This window comes from Lolium rigidum, chromosome 5 (assembly GCF_022539505.1).
Source record: "Lolium rigidum isolate FL_2022 chromosome 5, APGP_CSIRO_Lrig_0.1, whole genome shotgun sequence".
Classification (NCBI taxonomy): domain Eukaryota; kingdom Viridiplantae; phylum Streptophyta; class Magnoliopsida; order Poales; family Poaceae; genus Lolium; species Lolium rigidum.
The window spans coordinates 112130453-112154664 of NC_061512.1; the positions used below are offsets into that span (position 1 = coordinate 112130453).

The window sequence follows — 24212 nt, forward strand, 5'->3', positions numbered from 1 at the left end:
TGCTAGCTTTACTTTATTTACTGTCTTGTTTGCTATATCAAAAACACAAAAAAATTAGTTTACGTGCATTTACTTTATCCAGTTTGCTTTATTTACTACTGTTAAAATGAGTAATCCTGAAGTTGAAGTTCGTTCGTTTAAGCAACAAGGGGGAGAATGTTTAAAATGTGCTTGGTATAGAATTAGTGATGCCCATAATAGGTGCACTAAGAAACACTCCACCACTATCCTACTCGAGAATTTTTATGTTGGTATCTCTAGCCGGAATAGATATGTTCTTGATTGTCTCGCGGGAGGTAACTTCCTAGGCGCTCCCGCTTTAGAAGCTAGTTGCATTATTGAGAGTTTATTTGGAACACCACCTGTTAATGAAATTAAAATTGAAACCTCCCTTGAGGATGTTATGAAAAAATTGGAAACCATAGAGAAAAATTTTCCGAGTGTTGAAACTAAGTTGGAGATGTTACTTGATAAACCGACAAACTTGATAAATCCTTAGGAGGAATTGATGAAAGAATTAATGTCCTAGGAACTTGTGTTGACCATGATAATCAAATTAATAGGATTGGCGAACTTGAAAAAGCTATGGGAACCTTGGGTTCAACCTTTTCATCTTTACAGTTTAGAGAGAAAGCTTATGTGGGAAAGGAGCAAAAGTTTATGTATGTCACTAAAGTGCCTAAATCAAAGAAATATTATTATAGGCCTAACATTGACAAAGCCCTTAGTACCACTACAAATGGGGGAGCTTATGATATCAATGCTCCATCTCTCGATAACACTTGAGATACACTTTCTGCGCCTAGCTGAAAGGCGTTAAAGAAAAGCGCTTATGGGAGACAACCCATGTTTTTACTACAGTATTTTTGTTTTATATTTGAGTCTTAGAAGTTGTTTACTACTGTAGCAACCTCTTCTTATCTTAGTTTTATGTTTTTTTGTGCCAAGTAAAGTCTTTGATAGTAAAGTAAATACTAGATTTGGATTACTGCGCAGAAACAGATTTCTTTGCTGTCACGAATCTGGGTCTAGTTCTCTGTAGGTAACTCAGAAAATTAAGCCAATTTACGTGAGTGATCCTCAGATATGTACGCAACTTTCATTCAATTTGGGCATTTTCATTTGAGCAAGTCTGGTGCCCTAATAAAATCTATCTTTACGGACTGTTCTGTTTTGACAGATTCTGCCTTTTATTTCGCATTGCCTCTTTTGCTATGTTGGATGAATTTCTTTGATCCATTAATGTCCAGTAGCTTTATGAAATGTCCAGAAGTGTTAAGAATGATTGTGTCACCTCTGAACATGTTAATTTTTATTGTGCACTAACCCTCTAATGAGTTGTTTCGAGTTTGGTGTGGAGGAAGTTTTCAAGAATCAAGAGAGGAGTATGATACAATATGATCAAGGAGAGTGAAAGCTCTAAGCTTGGGGATGCCCCGGTGGTTCACCCCTGCATATTCTAAGAAGACTCAAGCTGTCTAAGCTTGGGGATGCCCAAGGCATCCCCTTCTTCATCGACAACATTATCGGGTTCCTCCCCCGAAACTATATTTTTATTCCGTCACATCTTATGCACTTTGCTTGGAGCGTCGGTTTGTTTTTGTTTTTGTTTTGTTTGAATAAAATGGATCCTAGCATTCACTTTGTGGGAGAGAGACACGCTCCGATGTAGCATATGGACAAGTATGTCCTTAGGCTCTACTCATAGTATTCATGGCGAAGTTTCTTCTTTCGTTAAATTATTATATGGTTGGAATTGGAAAATACTACATGTAGTAACTCTAAAATGTCTTGGATAATTTGACACTTAGCAATTGTTGTGCTCATGTTTAAGCTCTTGCATCATATACTTTGCACCCATTAATGAAGAAACACTTAGAGCTTGCTAATTTGGTTTGCATATTTGGTTTCTCTAGAGTCTAGATAATATCTAGTATTGAGTTTTGAACAACAAGGAAGACGGTGTAGAGTCTTATAATGTTTACAATATGTCTTTTATGTGAGTTTTGCTGTACCGTTCATCCTTGTGTTTGTTTCAAATAACCTTGCTAGCCTAAACCTTGTATCGAGAGGGAATACTTCTCATGCATCCAAAATCCTTGAGCCAACCACTATGCCATTTGTGTCCACCATACCTACCTACTACATGGTATTTATCCGCCATTCCAAAGTAAATTGCTTGAGTGCTACCTTTAAAAATTCCATCATTCACCTTTGCAATATATAGCTCATGGGACAAATAGCTTAAAAACTATTGTGGTATTGAATATGTACTTATGCACTTTATCTCTTATTAAGTTGCTTGTTGTGCGATAACCATGCTTCTCGGGACACCATCAACTATTCTTTGTTGAATATCATGTGAGTTGCTATGCATGTCCGTCTTGTCTGAAGTAAGAGAGATCTACCACCTTTATGGTTGGAGCATACATATTGTTAGAGAAGAGCATTGGGCCGCTAACTAAAGCCATGATTCATGGTGGAAGTTTCAGTTTTGGACACATATCCTCAATCTCATATGAGAATAATAATTGTTGCCACATGCTTATGCATTAAAGAGGAGTCCATTATCCGTTGTCCATGTTGTCCCGGTATGGATGTCTAAGTTGAGAATAATCAAAAGCGAGAAATCCAAAATGCGAGCTTTCTCCTTAGACCTTTGTACAGGCGGCATGGAGGTACCCCATTGTGACACTTGGTTAAAACATGTGTATTGCAATGATCCGGTAGTCCAAGCTAATTAGGACAAGGTGCGGGCACTATTAGTATACTATGCATGAGGCTTGCAACTTGTAAGATATAATTTACATAACTCATATGCTTTATTACTACCGTTGACAAAATTGTTTCATGTTTTCAAAATAAAAGCTCTAGCACAAATATAGCAATCGATGCTTTCCTCTTTGAAGGACCATTCTTTTTTACTTTTATGTTGAGTCGGTTCACCTATCTCTCTCCACCTCAAGAAGCAAACACTTGTGTGAACTGTGCATTGATTCCTACATACTTGCATATTGCACTTGTTATATTGCTCTACGTTGACAATTATCCATGAGATATACATGTTACAAGTTGAAAGCAACCGCTGAAACTTAATCTTCCTTTGTGTTGCTTCAATACCTTTACTTTGATTTATTGCTTTATGAGTTAACTCTTATGCAAGACTTATTGATGCTTGTCTTGAAGTACTATTCATGAAAAGTCTTTGCTTTATGATTCACTTGTTTACTCATGTCATTACCATTGTTTTGATCGCTGCATTCATTACATATGTTTACAAATAGTATGATCAAGGTTATGATGGCATGTCACTTCGAAATTATCTTTGTTATCGTTTTACTCCGTCGGGACGAGCGGAACTAAGCTTGGGGATGCCGATACGTCTCCGACGTATCGATAATTTCTTATGTTCCATGCCATATTATTGATGATACCTACATGTTTTATGCACACTTTATGTCATATTCGTGTATTTTCCGGAACTAACCTATTAACAAGATGCCGAAGAGCCGATTCTTGTTTTTCGCTGTTTTTGGTTTCGAAATCCTAGTAACGAAATATTCTCAGAATTGGACGAAATCAAAACCCAGGGTCCTATTTTGCCACGAAGCTTCCGAAAGACCGAAGAGGAGTCGAAGTGGGGCCACGAGGGCCGCCACCATAGGGCGGCGCGGCCCAGGCCCTGGCCGCGCCGACCTATGGTGTGGGGCCCTCGTGTGGCCCCCCACGTTGCCCTTCCGCCTACTTAAAGCCTCCGTCGCGAAAACCCCAGAACGAAGAACCACGATACGGAAAACCTTACTGAGACGCCACCGCCGCCAATCCCATCTCGGGGGATTCTTGAGATCTCCTCCGGCACCCTGCCGGAGAGGGGACTCATCTCCCGGAGGACTCTTCACCGCCATGGTCGCCTCCGGAGTGATGAGTGAGTAGTTCACCCCTGGACTATGGGTCCATAGCAGTAGCTAGATGGTTGTCTTCTCCTCATTGTGCTTCATTGTTGGATCTTGTGAGCTGCCTAACATGATCAAGATCATTTATCCGTAATGCTATATGTTGTGTTTGTCGGGATCCGATGGATAGAGAATACCATGTTATGTTAATTATCAAGTTATTACCTATGTGTTGTTTATGATCTTGCATGCTCTCCGTTATTAGTAGAGGCTCGGCCAAGTTTTTGCTCTTAACTCCAAGAGGGAGTATTTATGCTCGATAGTGGGTTCATGCCTCCATTGATACCTGGGACAGTGACCGAAAGTTCTAAGGTTGTGTTGTGCTGTTGCCACTAGGGATAAAACATTGATGCTATGTCTAAGGATGTAGTTGTTGATTACATTACGCACCATACTTAATGCAATTGTCTGTTGCTTTGCAACTTAATACTGGACTAGTTAAAATGCCCGTGCGTTGCCACGGGTGACGGATCACTCAAATCATTAAAACTATTTTGCTAAACATGTAATTTGAGGCATAGTTTTTTTTATGATTTCACCTATTCATAATCTTTGTGATACCACTTCGTTCATACCGCAGAAATGTCTTTCATATACATATGATGTGCAAAAGCTCTTGTTATGTGTTGGGGCGCTTCACCTTACAGGATGTGCAATGGTTGATAAGACTGTTTTATCTTTATTATGTCACGTAATCTAGATATAATAATAAAACATGATCTACAATGAGTTATTTTTAATATTATCTTTAGTATCGAGACATCTTAAATATATGGTGAGAGAGATTGTGCTAAGAGATTTCTCTTTTCTCTCCCTAAACGTTTATCCTCGTGCAGTGCTAAGATATCACCATTATACATGCACTTAGTCATCAAGAAAACTCCACCTGATTGTCTCCACTATTGTCTCGATGTGTTGACTAAAAACGTCTAAAATGCCCCCACATCTTTCTGTTGCTACAATAATAAAAAATACTACAAGTAAGTACAAAGATGCAATCAAAATGAAATTAAACTTAATTAACACAACCCAAATTGTTAGTTTTGCGACCTTTTACAGTTGACTTTGCTTACAACGACTACTCCTTTGATAACAGCGCCATTTTTTTATCAACGATCAATTTCGGGATTGCCCGTGCGATTGCAACGGGAGCAGAAATATTTTAGTGATTTAGCACTAATGATGTTAAACATGTAATTTTAGGGTCCTCATGCACATCAAACATTATTGTAAGTTATATACCATGGTCGCCGTATATAGGAAAGATGGCCACTTAAAATTTTCACTTCACATGCTTTGACATCATATGTATAGATAACAAGGACCTAGCAAATTCTCTAATTAAATAATTCAACATTATGATGGGAAGGGGACATTTTCTTTGGCTCCGTAGGGTGAGTTTGGTTTCTCTTACATCGACATGAGCAATATGATACATTTTATCCAGCTCACATGCTAGCCCGCTCGAGAAGAATTCATCAATAATATTTACACAATGCTTGTGGGAATTTGTTTTCACTGTAGACTCACAATGCACTTTTTTGGATTAACAGAAAAGGGCAACAGTTGTTTGATAAATAAGCGGTGCTTAGGTACTGAAAGTGAAGTGTGCTATCTAAAATAGGTACTGAAAGTAGCTGATTGTTTGATAACATAGTGCTTCAGGAATTTGGCAGCAGGCTTAGAAAGTAAGAAGCAATATGTTAGTCCTTTTCTATCTGTTTTTCTCTTTGCATTGTAAACTCTAAAAAATGATCCATGAGAGTATGCTGTAGCATCAGCTATACCACCACATACACACGGGAGGGGACAGGTCAAAACTGTCATCTATTTTACAAAAGAACTAACACTATGACCTAAGTTTCTGAAATTGTACAGAGGAAAATTGAATTGAACTTCAGAGCAGCCTCGTGTTGTTCCCAGTTCTACACTCGCATGTACATAAGCTCCTTGATTCTCTAGCCACATGCCATGGTTGCTGAATATGCAGCTTGATGCTTACCAGTTTAACCTGCATTTCAGGCATGGAACACATGAATTGTTATAGTGAAGACCCCGTATTTCAGCCTCAAAAAAGATATACTGCCTATTTCTTATTAAAAATTATTACGTTAATATTTACAAAATATACGAATGAAAATCCAAATAAGAAACTTTTTTGGCCTAACGACTACAGGGTCTTAAGATAGCAGAAAATGCAAATAAATCATGTTATTGTGCAAATTTAATAGGCTCGGTCTTGCCAGGACGCTCGGCGCAATCGTTTCCCTTCTATTAATTTGAAGTGCCACTGGATTTTTTCAAGAATTATCACTCTACTGAGTTTTCTATACCATATAACTTCCAAATGTACTATTACTCGCTACTTATTTGAAAAACCCTATGATATAATCTACCTAGGCTACCATCAGACTATGTATGAATGTAAGACCGAATCGCCAACTCGAAACACAGATCTCTGCTAGAAAACAACAGAATAATCTACACACGACCATGGTTACCAGATTAAAGAATCATTATCATTAATAATTCATGGTTACCGTAAGTAGACATTAATTCCCTCTTGTGCAAGAATAATGCTACCTGAGACATGCTGACATGTGATAGTCCAGTTTAACGCAAACAACAACAACAATCAAAGCCTTTTTCCCACGCAAACATTGATAAATAATTTCTAAGAGTTGATGGAAGAATTTAAGATTAGTGTCCAGCTCAATTTACCTAGATACTAATTGTCCATACAAGCGGTCTTATATTCTGGAATTTTTCTCAAAAAACTATATGGCTTATATTTAGGAACCGAGGGAGTATTCAACGCAAGCGCAATAAATCTAGATTGACAAAAGTGCAGATGTAACATCGACGATCTGGACTAAGCATTTGAGATAAATTGTACATTATTAGATCAGACAATTAAGGATACCTAGTTTCGCTAGCACGATAGTGCGCTACCGCCGCAACCTTGGTCTCACAGGACATCCCCTCCTCTATTGGTACAGATCCAAGTTTACCTGTTGTAGTATCACGATTATGTGACCATGATAGCAAGTTAACAACCATGCACTCCACAAAAGTGGATAAGATGTAGCAGGGAGGCTAGTACATCATTTGGAAAGCAAAAAAGCATGAACTCAGGTCAAGGTGGAGTTCTTAATTGTGTACAAATGTTCCAAGCTTCAGTTGACAGACATAAAGTACTGTAAAACACACACTTGCATCTCATAAGTAGGAGCTGCTTGTATTCCAATTTAACCCCATCATGCAACAACAGAACCTATGAAAAGTCTAAAGGTATCAGTAGAACTAAAAGCTTCAGATTCAATCTTATGCAAGAAGGTGCTTTAGAATAAGTGTCCCTGAAGTAAAAGAAGTGCTTTAGAATCTTGTAATGGAAGCAAACAAATATCATCCAAGGTGATTTCTTTAGGTAGTCAATCACAATCTTGTAATGGAAGCAAACAAATCTCATCTAAAAATCGGTAAGCAAAATACACACGCCGGTTCAATTGCATCTAAATATAGGTATTTATGATCGTTCTTGCTATGAATGTCAACTATCTATTCTCTACATTCTGTAAACACCACATATTTTGTCTTTCCTAAAACATCCAAAGATTTTACTTAGGAAGTAGGAGCTTTCTGGATCTAACCTTTAGTCATGTATTCAGTAGTCTATTAAAAAAATGACAAATACATGATCACCTATGAACTTCCGTCTGTTCCATGCATATTTCTAAAACTTGAGATTTTTCTTTACAATATTAACCTGTTTGCTAAGTGATAAACACATCATGTAAAATTCAGTATTCTGTTTGATAAGTGATATTAACCTGATTGTCGATTATCTATTCTCTACATTCTGTAAACACCACATATTTTGTCTTTCCTAAAACATCCAAAGATTTTACTTAGGAAGTAGGAGCTTTCCTGGATCTAACCTTTAGTCATGTATTCAGTAGTCTATTAAACAAAATGACAAATACATGATCACCTATGAACTTCCGTCTGTCCCGTGATTATTTCTAAAACTTGAGGTTTTTCTTTACAATATTAACCTGTTTGCTAAGTGATAAACACATCATGTAAAATTCAGTATTCTGTACTGGAAGGGGGGAACTTACTTATGCTAGTCCCATAAAGATAATCAAAATATGTGAAACCAACTCGAAATTGCTCAAGATTTTCCCAATACTAATACTCCTTAACACTATCACTTGACTCCACAGAAGAAAATGCCGTGCTGCATACTGAATAACACAAGACTGTAATGTATGTGTGAACAAACTGTAGAGCAAAATGGCAAAATGAACCGATGAGATTTAATCTATGATCCAAGTAATGTCTCTAGATAGCATAATAGATACAACTTTCATAACGAGAATCAGCACAAGAATCGGCAGTTATTACTCCTCTAGCACAAGATGTAATGATTTTAGCAGAAATGCATCTGAGCTGCCATGAGCAAGATCAACTTCAGTATAGGATAGAGAATGAGCAACAAAATATTTGTAAAGGCCAGCTACCTTGGGCGTTGGGGAGGTCTTAAGTGGAGATGCATGTGGTGTGCCACCGATAGTAGCTAGCAGACCTAAAAGCCAAACCCAGCTCTCAACCAATCCAGTAAATAAAGCTCATTCCTTCTATTCTGGTCCAAAAGCCCAACTCTGATCCAAAAGATATAACATCCATCAGAACAATGTCTATGGAGAGGCATGAACAGGGAATGCGCATCGTATAAATGCAAGGAAGTGCTCTAGAATAAGTGTCATAAAAGTAAAAGAATTGCTTTAGAATCAGTGTTATGGAAGCAAACAAATATCATCCCAGGTAAGTTCAATTTGGCAATCACAATCTCATCTGAAAATTAGAAAAAAGCACACCACTCGCTAAAGAGGTAAATACCAATCACACAAAGTGATGTATAATTTCTATTAAAAATTTGACATGAAGTGATATAGAATTTGTAAGACTGCGAAATTAAAGTTCAAGTAAACTGAACTTCATTGGCATTGGGCAGACAAAATGCGGCCAAGAGATAGTTGGACATCTACTTGAACAGATCACATGATGCCCCATTTACATACTTTAGTATCAAATATGAAAATTCATTTAGCAAGATTTAACTCTTTAACTGGCATACCATGAACCACAAGGCCTCAACTTTGAAACTGAAACCTTTAATTTTAATGTTTTTGGTAGGCCAAATATCCACCTTTAATGTGAATCCATGTTGTACTGCTGAAGTTCAGAATATTATCTCTAGCATAGAAAAAAACTTGATCAGGCACTGAAGAGAAGAAAGCACTCATGATTTGACTTGATATATAACCAGCTCTTATGGAGAGCATTTGGCTTTCTTCACAAATTTGGCTCCATGCTCTTTTGGCGACAAAAAAATCAAAATTCACAATAGACCAACATCATTTGGAAATCATCTAATAAAGTCAACTGGTGTCCATCTCTCTATCTCACACTTACGTTGAATGCGTTGCTTCAATATGCATCAGGGGCTAAACCGTGTGAGACCCTGCAGTAGTCCATCAGATAGCCAAGTATTACATCCTCTAAAGCACCAATGAACGATCAATTCTTATGAGATCTCATCCTCATAATCATGTGGTTTGTTTACCTGGGTCGAGGAGAAGGTCCAGATCGAACTCCGGGGACGGCGGAGGCAGTGAGACTCGGTGGCGATGAAAGGGAGACCTGGTCCCATCGGTACAGAGACCAAAGGTCTAGCGTGTTGTCGTTGTCGCCCTGAAGGCCTTGATGCCGCATCGGCCGATCCCGTCCTCGCCGCGACAAAGCTGGAGGAGGTGATGCTGGAGCGTGGCATTGACTCTGGGTTACAAGAACTATATAAAACTGAATGAACAAGAAGTAAAAGGAGACCCCTTGCCAGCTAGAATCAAGAACTCACCAGATCGGGCACCTCGAGGAGGTCCACCAGTGAATCGGCCTTGGGCGAGGCCACCGTCGGCGGCGGCGGCGACACCGCTGCCCCGACGACCACCACCTCGTCGACTCCCTTGACGGGGCACCGATGGAACAACGACTCCAACATGGGAACGACCTGATTCATGACCTCCGGGCCGGCAACCATGTCCGCCTCACCAATCAGATGCGTCCCTCCCCGACGCGTGCGGCGCAACAACCTCCCGAACCTCTCGGATCCGTCCCCTTGGTGGTCGCACCACACAATAAAAATCCCCAACAGGCCTCACCCAGAATTCAGCGGGAGGTCCGGTGGCCTTTCCGCGATCCGAGAGACGCGATTTGAAGTTTTCCTGGGACACACACGCAGACGCAGACGCAGACTTTCGTGATCCGAAGCGAAAGAAGAGACGAAACAGCGGAAATTAGGAGGGAGTTACCACTATTTGTTCGCGCTTGCGCGTGGTGATGCCGTGGATGCGGGTCCTTGAGCGTGTGGTTCCGTGGTCATCTCTCCATGCGAGAGGAGGCAGACCTGGGCGAGCTTGACCTCGCCAAACTGCGCCCGGTCGGGGCGATCTCATGTCCTGGCCAAGGTAGAGCAGAGGCGGGGCAGGTAGAGGGGCGGCGGGCGAGATCCTGGCGACCGGCGGCGGGCGAGGTCCTAGCAAGCGACGGCGGACAGGTGGTAATCGACGTGGTCGAGCGGCGGCGCGTGAGGTTCTAGCGAGCGGCGGCGGGCGAGGTTCTCGGAAACAAAGGAGGCGAGGTAGTGTTGCTTGGGAATCGGATTTGTTGGGCTTGGCTGGCCCATCTGGGCGGTAGCGACGTGCGACGAAGGACGACGAAAGTTTAACGTATTGCTCCTTAGGCAGAACTAGTACATATGCCCGTGCGTTGCCACGGGTACTCAAATTTTATTTCTCAATGAACATATATAATTTACAACTCACTAAGAAATTTAAAATAAATCAGTTATATCATAATGTACATAAATTTCCACATGGTATGTGGAGCAAAAGATATTTTATTAATCACCATTTCAACATGAAAAGATATATTATGAAACATCATTTCAACATCAACACCACTTCACAAAGTGAAAGAAAAGACAATACCCCAACATGTTATGTAGATATGCACTATATAATAATCAATAAAATGTTTTCACCACATTTATATTTTATATAAATGCCAAAGCACGTGTAAACAATTCTAAAAAAAAAGTTACAAAACTTAACCATGTATTCTGAAAAATGTTTCTTCAGGTTGTGCTGTATGGTTTGGTATAGAGTTGGATCACAGGAGCAGGGTACTAATCGTTTCTCATATAGTTGCTACTATGCTAGATTGCTACTACCTCCGGTTGAGTTTAATGGACGCGGAGTGGAGTTTAATGGACGCGGAGTGTAGCATGATTGAACACGGGCCTAGAAAATTTGATGCGTCAATTAATCAAGACCGAAGGGAGCAGTCCGTATTGGGTATCTTCCTGTGTTTCTCATCCTAGCATTTCGTTATGTTTCTGAATCCTGCAGTCTCGAGAGGCCTCAAACTCTAAGGCTGAATTGTGAGACATGTGTCTACGTACTGAGTCCACAACAGTGAAAGGCCAGAATTAAAGACAGTGGTGCCAACACCAACCAGCGAGCCGAGCGAGCCAACCATAATAATAACATAGCTCATCAACACAAGGCTGCAACACATGCATGAGATGTATTTGGCACATCCTTTAGGGACATCCAATAAAATTTGAACGACACACAGATGCATTAAACGCATAAATGAATGAACAGTGCAAAGTTCAAACCACAGACACACGAGCGATCATACAACGGAAACCATTTCACTTACGAATGCGTTCCAGGTTTCAAGCAACTCATGAAACACGACAGGAGTATAGGAAATCCGAAATGAAAACCGTGTGAGCAAAAGCTTCAAAGTCACATCAGATTCACACACGTGAATTAACAGAGTGAACACACACAAGGTAACAACAGAACGGAATAGTTTGAACGAGTTTCCTAGTTTATAATTCAATAAATTTCCAAGACACGCGTGAATTAACAAAATAGTGGTTTAGGTCGCAACTTTAACAATTTCGTGCTATGTATCTCACCTCAAACATGATCAGTTTATCGCTAGCACACATATTAATGAAAATCCAGGGTGCATTGCCACTAAATATGCCATTGTAGGATATCTAAATGGTAATCATATGCCACTGTAAGAGATCTAAATCCAGCACAATGTCAGATATGAGTTATAGTTCTGCACTAACACAAATAAATGGCTAAAATTCGTCCATAATTCAAAGTACTTTTCATCAAAGCTACCTACATCAAAGATAAAGGAACATCATCTGCATTACTAACAGTAGGCGGTTGTGCATTCACCGACTACAGGCTAGCATGAATGCTTAGGCTACATTAGTTTGATAGTTCTAAGGGAAAATAGCTAAAGGTCCATATAAAAAACCAATTAATGATGTTGGTCATGTAGAAAATTAGTAAATATTCCCGAAAGAATACTACCACTCGAGAAACAAGTCAAAAATTAACACTATATTTACTTATCTTATTACACCAGCATCCAGGCCATCACATTCCACATAAATGACAGGAGAGATAACGCAAAGACCGATAATTGCGAGTGGTAGAGAATTGGGACGGGGGATTTAACAATGTGCAACACTTTTCTTTGCAATTTGACCATTTCATGAAGATTTCTTCATACAATTTGGCCTTTTCTTGTATTTGCAAGAATTATGTAACTTTGTTGGAGATTAGAATTCCTATCAGAGCAACAAATGATATAATCAGATCACCAACACTAACTCGACTGAGCAACAAATATTTTCCTTCTGGAAAATAGGCATTCTCAACATGGTTTTTTAAGGTGGTAAGGCGTTCTACCCCGCTCCGACACCTAAGTGTCTAAAGCGGACAAATTTCCGAGGCACTACCACGACGCCTTATTGCCTAAGCGTTCTAAAAGGCGAGACACCTTAAAACCATGATTCTCAAAATGTATATAAATTATGCTCCCAATTCCCAAGGAAAAAATCTGCGAATAGGTAGCCGCAATGAAGGAGACGTCTACATTGATTCTTATAGTGCCACGTAAGACAACCAAAAAAATCCCTATGTTGAGCACCCTTTTCAAGAAAATAAAGAATAACAGGAAGACTTTTTTAAACAAGAGTTTACAAAGTACTATTTTCATCTTGATCATCCCAATAAGCTCCAACCGGTCAATAAATTACTACACATGAAAGGCCATATCTATGTCATGAATTGTGGTAGACTGGTCAATGTAAAGCAAAGAAACATAGTACATACCAGGCTTCTAAAACATGGATAGCCCAAAATCAGTGGCATGTCCTTGGCGGTGCCAGCAAACAAGAAGTTTCCTGCTGGAGGTCCCTGTGCATGACGACAAGCAAGTGGCATCTCTCCACAGCCACAATAGTTGTCTTGATGAGCTTCGCAGCAGCACACTTGGTGTAGTGCTCCTTGGTCACAATGAGGTCGAAGAGCTAGCCACCGCCTCAAATCTCCATGAAAATATGCATGAAGCGTGCATCCTCATAGCGGCGAGGATGCTCGGAGAGGTGGTGCATGATCTGGATCTCGCGTCACGGTGCCAAATGTCCTCGTAGTCATCGCAACATATATGATGATTTTCTGTGTTAGAAAGAACTTAAATGTGTTAGAAATAAATGCAAAAGTTTAAGAGCAAACCTTGGAAAACGAATAAATTAGTGTTTCGATTAAGGGTCTCCTTTCAACAATAAAAATTCTTGGACATTCATCATATGCTTTAGAGCAACCCAAAGAATTCTGTAGTTTAGTTTATGAAAATCTCTTTCTGTATCTTATTAAAGGATGTGAAATACTAAGAAGAAAGTCACTTTTGAGGCATTCCTATTCTTGCCACTTATGTAGTTCACATCCTATTCCGTAATGCTATAACCTGAACCCAGTAGTTTCTTTTGCGGGTGAATGCCTACTTATACATTGGTAGGACACAACTAACTTGGTTGATCCTAAGGGAAATCAAGAAGTAGTGATCTGACCAGACTCAAAGGAGACACAAATTTTTGAAAGGAGCATACATTCAGCTGCAGGAGACTGACACCCCATATGACCAGGACAAGATTCAATCTGCTGAAAAGCTTGTCATAGATCAGCACACTAAGAATTTCATAACGCAAGCATACATATACAATGGACACAACCTTTTTTATGGAGCGGAAAGCTGCAGAGGGCATGCCTACAAGTTGTCTACAGAGAAAAGATTGTAACTCCATCGGTGCATATGATACATGTGCAAACATCAGATCACAAACATTTTGGTTTCAATACAAAAGACAAAGATTATTTGTGGTTCTGGGATATCTGTAATAAGATGGGAATCTGAATCATTGCAAAATTTACTCCATGTATCACGTAAAAAACATTGGTCAAATTATTGTTTTAACAAACTGCTGCCAAAATGTATACTTACAATTCGTAGTTATATAAAGCTTAGACCAACAGCCTAAACCATGCTAACATGAAGGAAGAAGCGCAGGTCACACGAATCACATTGGTTCATTATACCATAAAAGTTGGAGTGTAAATACATATATTTGAACATGCGCATTTTATTCCTAGAAGATGGAATTCAATTACCAGGGGACAAATCACTGTAGTGCATCTACAAACTACACATCATGGTAATACCATCGGTCTTATCTTCAATTAGGACCTGACCTAGCATGTCCCAATCGTCGCTATGCATGACTAAAATTGAACATAACTCGAGAAATAACTTGTAAAAAGCACTTTGCCTCCCTTTCTTTCTGCGTCTATCAATTAACAAAATTCTGAACCTTGGTTGAGATCAATAAATAACTTAGGTAAAGAGCACTGTACCTCTCTTTTTTAATACCCAGGTTTATCACGTTTGTATCTACCAATGCAATATCACATGTATCCTAAAGTTTATGCCATCAGTGAGATCATAAGTAATATATGTGCTAAATGATAACCTGGATATTTGTCTAGTGGCATGTGAGACAACTATTGGATGATCATGACAAAATGCGATGACCGGTCTTAAAATCATGGAAAATAATAAAAAATGAGCCAATCAATATGATCCTCCTATATGATCATGATATTAAAGCATAGTTCATCTTCCGAAATACAAAAACTGAAGTATGTAACAAGGTTATTTCTTATAGCAAGCGATCAAACTATAGTATGGTCGTAAAATAACAACAGAATATTTTCAATCAACCTTCGGAGTTGGCAGCTTAATATGTAACAAGAGCATTTCCACAAAAAAAAAAGTTAGAGAACTACCAATTGTTTTCCCATAGGTTTGTTACAAATATATCTAACCAAAATGAAAGTAGCATTTTTACGACCTTAGGTTTGTCAGCTAGATATTGCATATATTAGTTCAAATTGCTTAGCATCCATGATTATACCTGAATAATACATATTTTTGTTAAAAGAAAGCAAACTTTGGTCTGCAGACAAAGGAATAAAACAAAAGGCATCGATTATACTCGACCACCATGTTGTTCTGCACCCATGGTCCCACATACAATAATTGAATTTACAATAATTGAATTTATGAAAGCATCGGATGAAATATATCTGCACATTTGAATTATCGTAAAAGTTACTGATAAGATAAACTATTTAACTTCGATTATCAATTCATATCATGTAGTACAATTAATTTTTTTGACGGAAATGTCAATGGAAACAACAACCTTCTAGGTATTCACCCAGTTGTGAGTATTATACCAAAAAACTGATTCACAACCAATCTAATATCTCGCTTTAGCTGAATCAGCGAACCCTATGTGCATATAGGTAGAAGTGCTCACCTTTGTTAGTGAAACTGGGAAAGAGAGCAACAATTGTGATTGTCCCCAAAAGAATTAACACCGAAACCTCACTCGGTAAGTAGTACATCTGCTCTCAGAATAAACCGCACAAGTGATATCGATTAGAAATTACCTTATTCACAGCTACGTATGGGGACTTGAGGATTGAGCTGCCCCCACGTGACGATGAAGGCTAGGAAGCCGACCTACCTGAACCTGGCGCCGATCCCGCCAAGCAGTCCGTCAAGTCCGCGACGACGTACTCGCCGGCGGTTGTGGCCTCGACGAGCGCCCATCCATTCACTGAAACCATGATTCGATTCGTGCATCCAGTGACCTAAAATTGACTGCGGAAAAACGGATTACATGGTAAATAATCTGATAGCTACAGATTTGCTAAAACACGAACGAAATTGATTTGCAATATGAGAGAAAGAATTAGAGAGAGGGGCAAGGAGGAGGAGGGGGGTCGGATCTGGGCCTCCATGCCCAGATTGACTCCGTGCTGCTCCTCTTTTTTTGAGGGTATGTGCTGCTCCTCTTGGTCACGATCTTTGAAGGGCGTCGGGCGGTGGTGAACATGGACAAGCAGGGGGATTACCGATGGTCGAGGGGGAGGCGATGGCACCGGATCCATGCGGTAGAGGGCTTCTTGGGCTCCATGTCGGCGGCGACAGGGGTACCATCGCCAGGGATGCTTGGATCTAGAGGCGCGTGGATCGCAGCGTACTCACGGAGTCGATGGATGGCGTTGGAGGAGGAAGTGGCGCTGGGCATGGCAGCCCGAAGGAGAAGGATGGGGGCGCCGGGGCGGGGTGCGGGTCCTTGAGTGTGTGCCTCAGAGCGCAGGAGGAGGCTGGCCTTGCATCTCTACTGGACCGGGACAAGCTTATTCTCGCCAGATCGCCAGGGACGGCCGGAGCAAGGGACGGAGACAGCGGCGGCGGAACCCTACATCCTCTCGCTCTCTCGAGCCTCTCGTTCGCGCGAGCGTAAAATCAGGTCGGGCGACCGGCGACGGCAAGAATTCTGGTCGCTTCAGGTGGGCCACCAGTCGGGCGGCCCATGTTGATGCCTGGCCCAGGCGGGTGGGCGACGAAGGGAGGGGAGGTGGACGACCAAAGGACGACCAAACTGAGGGAGAAGGGGGAACACGTTCCTTCTTTTTAAGTAGTAGAGAGAAAGGGAGCAGGGAGCAGGGTACTAATCGTTTCTCATATAGTTGCTACTATGCTAGATTGCTACTACCTCCGGTTGAGTTTAATGGACGCGGAGTGGAGTTTAATGGACGCGGAGTGTAGCATGATTGAACACGGGCCTAGAAAATTTGCTGCGTCAATTAATCAAGACCGAAGGGAGCAGTCCGTATTGGGTATCTTCCTGTGTTTCTCATCCTAGCATTTCGTTATGTTTCTGAATCCTGCAGTCTCGAGAGGCCTCAAACTCTAAGGCTGAATTGTGAGACATGTGTCTACGTACTGAGTCCACAACAGTGAAAGGCCAGAATTAAAGACAGGGTGCCAACACCAACCAGCGAGCCAGCGAGCCAACCATAATAATAACATAGCTCATCAACACAAGGCTGCAACACATGCATGAGATGTATTTGGCACATCCTTTAGGGACATCCAATAAAATTTGAACGACACACAGATGCATTAAACGCATAAATGAATGAACAGTGCAAAGTTCAAACCACAGACACACGAGCGATCATACAACGGAAACCATTTCACTTACGAATGCGTTCCAGGTTTCAAGCAACTCATGAAACACGACAGGAGTATAGGAAATCCGGAATGAAAACCGTGTGAGCAAAAGCTTCAAAGTCACATCAGATTCACACACGTGAATTAACAGAGTGAACACACACAAGGTAACAACAGAACGGAATAGTTTGAACGAGTTTCCTAGTTTATAATTCAATAAATTTCCAAGACACGCGTGAATTAACAAAATAGTGGTTTAGGTCGCAACTTTAACAATTTCGTGCTATGTATCTCACCTCAAACATGATCAGTTTATCGCTAGCACACATATTAATGAAAATCCAGGGTGCATTGCCACTAAATATGCCATTGTAGGATATCTAAATGGTAATCATATGCCACTGTAAGAGATCTAAATCCAGCACAATGTCAGATATGAGTTATAGTTCTGCACTAACACAAATAAATGGCTAAAATTCGTCCATAATTCAAAGTACTTTTCATCAAAGCTACCTACATCAAAGATAAAGGAACATCATCTGCATTACTAACGAGAGGCGGTTGTGCATTCACCGACTACAGGCTAGCATGAATGCTTAGGCTACATTAGTTTGATAGTTCTAAGGGAAAATAGCTAAAGGTCCATATAAAAAACCAATTAATGATGTTGGTCATGTAGAAAATTAGTAAATATTCCTGAAAGAATACTACAACTCGAGAAACAAGTCAAAAATTAACACTATATTTACTTATCTTATTACACCAGAATCCAGGCCATCACATTCCACATAAATGACAGGAGAGATAAGGCAAAGACCGATAATTGCAGGTGGTAGAGAATTGGGACGGGGGATTTAACAATGTGCAACACTTTTCTTTGCAATTTGACCATTTCATGAAGATTTCTTCATACAATTTGGCCTTTTCTTGTATTTGCAAGAATTATGTAACTTTGTTGGAGATTAGAATTCCTATCAGAGCAACAAATGATATAATCAGATCACCAACACTAACTCGACTGAGCAACAAATATTTTCCTTCTGGAAAATAGGCATTCTCAACATGGTTTTTTAAGGTGGTAAGGCGTTCTACCCCCGCCCTGACACCTAAGTGTCTAAAGCGGACAAATTTCCGAGGCACTACCACGACGCCTTATTGCCTAAGCGTTCTAAAAGGCAGACACCTTAAAACCATGATTCTCAAAATGTATATAAATTATGCTCCCAATTCCCAAGGAAAAAATCTGCAGAATAGGTAGCCGCAATGAAGGAGACGTCTACATTGATTCTTATAGTGCCACGTAAGACAACCAAAAAAATCCCTATGTTGAGCACCCTTTTCAAGAAAATAAAGAATAACAGGAAGACTTTTTTAAACAAGAGTTTACAAAGTACTATTGTCATCTTGATCATCCCAATAAGCTCCAACCGGTCAATAAATTACTACACATGAAAGGCCATATCTATGTCATGAATTGTGGTAGACTGGTCAATGTAAAGCAAAGAAACATAGTACATACCAGGCTTCTAAAACATGGATAGCCCAAAATCGAGTGGCATGTCCTTGGCGGTGCCAGCAAACAAGAAGTTTCCTGCTGGAGGTCCCTGTGCATGACGACAAGCAAGTGGCATCTCTCCACAGCCACAATAGTTGTCTTGATGAGCTTCGCAGCAGCACACTTGGTGTAGTGCTCCTTGGTCACAATGAGGTCGAAGAGCTAGCCACCGCCTCAAATCTCCATGAAAATATGCATGAAGCGTGCATCCTCATAGCGGCGAGGATGCTCGGAGAGGTGGTGCATGATCTGGATCTCGCGTCACGGTGCCAAATGTCCTCGTAGTCATCGCAACATATATGATGATTTTCCGTGTTAGAAAGAACTTAAATGTGTTAGAAATAAATGCAAAAGTTTAAGAGCAAACCTTGGAAAACGAATAAATTAGTGTTTCGATTAAGGGTCTCCTTTCAACAATAAAAATTCTTGGACATTCATCATATGCTTTAGAGCAACCCAAAGAATTCTGTAGTTTAGTTTATGAAAATCTCTTTCTGTATCTTATTAAAGGATGTGAAATACTAAGAAGAAAGTCACTTTTGAGGCATTCCTATTCTTGCCACTTATGTAGTTCACATCCTATTCCGTAATGCTATAACCTGAACCCAGTAGTTTCTTTTGCAGGTGAATGCCTACTTATACATTGGTAGGACACAACTAACTTGGTTGATCCTAAGGGAAATCAAGAAGTAGTGATCTGACCAGACTCAAAGGAGACACAAATTTTTGAAAGGAGCATACATTCAGCTGCAGGAGACTGACACCCCATATGACCAGGACAAGATTCAATCTGCTGAAAAGCTTGTCATAGATCAGCACACTAAGAATTTCATAACGCAAGCATACATATACAATGGACACAACCTTTTTTATGGAGCGGAAAGTCTGCAGAGGGCATGCCTACAAGTTGTCTACGAGAGAAAAGGTTGTAACTCCATCGGTGCATATGATACATGTGCAAACATCGGATCACAAACATTTTGGTTTCAATACAAAAGACAAAGATTATTTGTGGTTCTGGGATATCTGTAATAAGATGGGAATCTGAATCATTGCAAAATTTACTCCATGTATCACGTAAAAAACATTGGTCAAATTATTGTTTTAACAAACTGCTGCCAAAATGTATACTTACAATTCGTAGTTATATAAAGCTTAGACCAACAGCTAAACCATGCTAACATGAAGGAAGAAGCGCAGGTCACACAGTCACATTGGTTCATTATACCATAAAAGTTGGAGTGTAAATACATATATTTGAACATGCGCATTTTATTCCTAGAAGATGGAATTCAATTACCAGGGGACAAATCACTGTAGTGCATCTACAAACTACACATCATGGTAATACCATCGGTCTTATCTTCAATTAGGACCTGACCTAGCATGTCCCAATCGTCGCTATGCATGACTAAAATTGAACATAACTCGAGAAATAACTTGTAAAAAGCACTTTGCCTCCCTTTCTTTCGCGTCCGTCAATTAACAAAATTCTGAACCTTGGTTGAGATCAATAAATAACTTAGGTAAAGAGCACTGTACCTCTCTTTTTTAATACCCAGGTTTATCACGTTTGTATCTACCAATGCAATATCACATGTATCCTAAAGTTTATGCCATCAGTGAGATCATAAGTAATATATGTGCTAAATGATAACCTGGATATTTGTCTAGTGGCATGTGAGACAACTATTGGATGATCATGACAAAATGCGATGACCGGTCTTAAAATCATGGAAAATAATAAAAAATGAGCCAATCAATATGATCCTCCTATATGATCATGATATTAAAGCATAGTTCATCTTCTGAAATACAAAAACTGAAGTATGTAACAAGGTTATTTCTTATAGCAAGCGATCAAACTATAGTATGGTCGTAAAATAACAACAGAATATTTTCAATCAACCTTCGGAGTTGGCAGCTTAATATGTAACAAGAGCATTTCCACACAAAAAAAAGTTAGAGAACTACCAATTGTTTTCCCATAGGTTTGTTACAAATATATCTAACCAAAATGAAAGTAGCATTTTTACGACCTTAGGTTTGTCAGCTAGATATTGCATATATTAGTTCAAATTGCTTAGCATCCATGATTATACCTGAATAATACATATTTTTGTTAAAAGAAAGCAAACTTTGGTCTGCAGCAAAGGAATAAAACAAAAGGCATCGATTATACTGACCACCATGTTGTTCTGCACCCATGGTCCCACATACAATAATTGAATTTACAATAATTGAATTTATGAAAGCATCAGATGAAATATATCTGCACATTTGAATTATCGTAAAAGTTACTGATAAGATAAACTATTTAACTTCTGATTATCAATTCATATCATGTAGTACAATTAATTTTTTTGACGGAAATGTCAATGGAAACAACAACCTTCTAGGTATTCACCCAGTTGTGAGTATTATACCAAAAAACTGATTCACAACCAATCTAATATCTGCTTTAGCTGAATCAGCGAACCCTATGTGCATATAGGTAGAAGTGCTCACCTTTGTTAGTGAAACTGGGAAAGAGAGCAACAATTGTGATTGTCCCCAAAAGAATTAACACTGAAACCTCACTGGTAAGTAGTACATCTGCTCTCAGAATAAACCGCACAAGTGATGTCGATTAGAAATTACCTTATTCACAGCTACGTATGGGGACTTGAGGATTGAGCTGCCCCCACGTGACGATGAAGGCTAGGAAGCCGACCTACCTGAACCTGGCGCCGATCCCGCCAAGCAGTCCGTCAAGTCCGCGACGACAGACTCGCCGGCGGTTGTGGCCTGACGAGCGCCCATCCATTCACTGAAACCATGATTCGATTCGTGCATCCAGTGACCTAAAATTGACTGCGGAAAAACGGATTACATGGTAAATAATCTGATAGCTACAGATTTGCTAAAACACGAACGAAATTGATTTGCAATATGAGAGAAAGAATTAGAGAGAGGGGCAAGGAGGAGGAGGGGGGTCGGATCTGGGCCTCCATGCCCAGATTGACTCCGTGCTGCTCCTCTTTTTTTGAGGGTATGTGCTGCTCCTCTTGGTCACGATCTTTGAAGGGCGTCGGGCGGTGGTGAACATGGACAAGCAGGGGGATTACCGATGGTCGAGGGGGAGGCGATGGCACCGGATCCATGCGGTAGAGGGCTTCTTGGGCTCCATGTCGGCGGCGACAGGGGTACCATCGCCAGGGATGCTTGGATCTAGAGGCGCGTGGATCGCAGCGTACTCACGGAGTCGATGGATGGCGTTGGAGGAGGAAGTGGCGCTGGGCATGGCAGCCCGAAGGAGAAGGATGGGGGCGCCGGGGCGGGGTGCGGGTCCTTGAGTGTGTGCCTCAGAGCGCAGGAGGAGGCTGGCCTTGCATCTCTACTGGACCGGGACAAGCTTATTCTCGCCGGATCGCAGGGACGGCCGGAGCAAGGGACGGAGACAGCGGCGGCGGAACCCTACATCCTCTCGCTCTCTCGAGCCTCTCGTTCGCGCGAGCGTAAAATCAGGTCGGGCGACCGGCGACGGCAAGAATTCTGGTCGCTTCAGGTGGGCCACCAGTCGGGCGGCCCATGTTGATGCCTGGCCCAGGCGGGTGGGCGACGAAGGGAGGGGAGGTGGACGACCAAAGGACGATCAAACTGAGGGAGAAGGGCGTTCCTTCTTTTTAAGTAGTAGAGATAAGGAACCAGTTTAGTCTTTTTAAGTAGTAGAGAAGGGGTTCGGATGATAACCTGAAGGTGGACTTTTTAGGCATAGATGCAGTTGGATGGCGGTCTATGTACTTTGTCGTAATGCCCAATTAAATCTCACTGTACTTATCATGACATGTATGTGCATTGTTATGCCCTCTTTATTTGTCAATTGCCCGATCGTAATTTGTTCACCCAACATGCTTTTACCTTATGGGAGAGACACCTCTAGTGAACTGTGGACCCCGGTCCATTCTTTTATACTCGAAATACAAATCTGCTTGCAATACTTGTTTTACTGTTTTCTCTGCAAACAATCATCTTCCACACAATACGGTTAATCCTTTGTTACAGCAAGCCGGTGAGATTGACAACCTCACTCTTTCGTTGGGGCAAAGTACTTTGATTGTGTTGTGCAGGTTCCACGTTGGCGCCGGAATCTTTGGTGTTGCGCCGCACTACATCCCGCCGCCATCAACCTTCAACATGCTTCTTGACTCCTACTGGTTCGATTAAACCTTGGTTTCTAACTGAGGGAAACTTGCCGCTGTGCGCATCACACCTTCCTCTTGGGGTTCCCAACGGACGTGTCAATTACACGCATCACTCGCCTGCTTGCCTCTTCAATGCTAGCAAATTTCATGCCAATTTTGAATACAGGAGATTCCATGTCCACTACTGGGTTAAATGCTGCAAACCTGTACTCTAGCTGCAGTCTTTCTCCTTCTTCCAAATTAAGGTCTCTGTCTTCTAGTTGTGAATCATCTTCTAGGTCAGCAGCAAGCACAATCTCATTCTTGTCATGCAAGTCAGTGTCAACATTGTCCAAGAACAGATCATCATCTCCAGATTCTGCATCGTAGTCACTTTCAAAAAATTCAGAGTCTGTTGAGCTATCACTGTCTGAATCATGTGCACATGACTCACTGCACACACTCCTGGCCAAGATCTTGTGCTACAACAATTGATGTTGATGTTGCTTCTTCAGAGAGTTCAACACCATTTCTAGCAATTGCTGCTCTAGCCCTAACAAGCTCAGCCCTGATCAACCTGATAAAATTTGTGTGATCAACAAATATTACCAGGGTTTTATGAACTTTTGCTTCCCTTTTCATGTCTATCAAATCATCTTCAGTAACCAGAGGCACCAAACCATCAATCAGGTCTTTACCTGGGCAAAGCCAGTACACATGAAGCTTATCATCCCTCAGACAATCAAGCACACACAAAATATGATCAAGGGTTGAGTTGTTCCAACTGTCAATTAGCAGATTGTTAAATACAGAGACAGTGTCATCCACATACTGCAACTTTTCAGCAAGGCCACAAAAAAAGCCATTGTGGCACACCTCCAGAGAAAACAACTTTGGAGCAAGCTTTGGATTAGTAAGTGCAAAAATAAGAAGACAAAGAATCATTCAACAATGATATGTCAAGTTGATTTGAATTGTCGTTGCTTGTCTCATTAAAAGTATTGTTGCCTT

The 24212-nt window shown here is 40.7% G+C and overlaps 1 long non-coding RNA gene across 1 annotated transcript; it reads right to left on the reverse strand.

Moving 5' to 3' along the window:
• Positions 1 to 6883: 6883 nt before the first annotated feature.
• Positions 6884 to 9954, reverse strand: LOC124655226. The gene is made up of 5 exons (XR_006988606.1): positions 9874 to 9954; positions 9583 to 9794; positions 9432 to 9480; positions 8075 to 8617; positions 6884 to 6964 (listed from the first exon to the last, which is right to left on the reverse strand). It is a non-coding gene; the product is annotated as an uncharacterized LOC124655226 (long non-coding RNA).
• Between the last annotated feature and the right edge of the window lie 14258 nt (positions 9955 to 24212).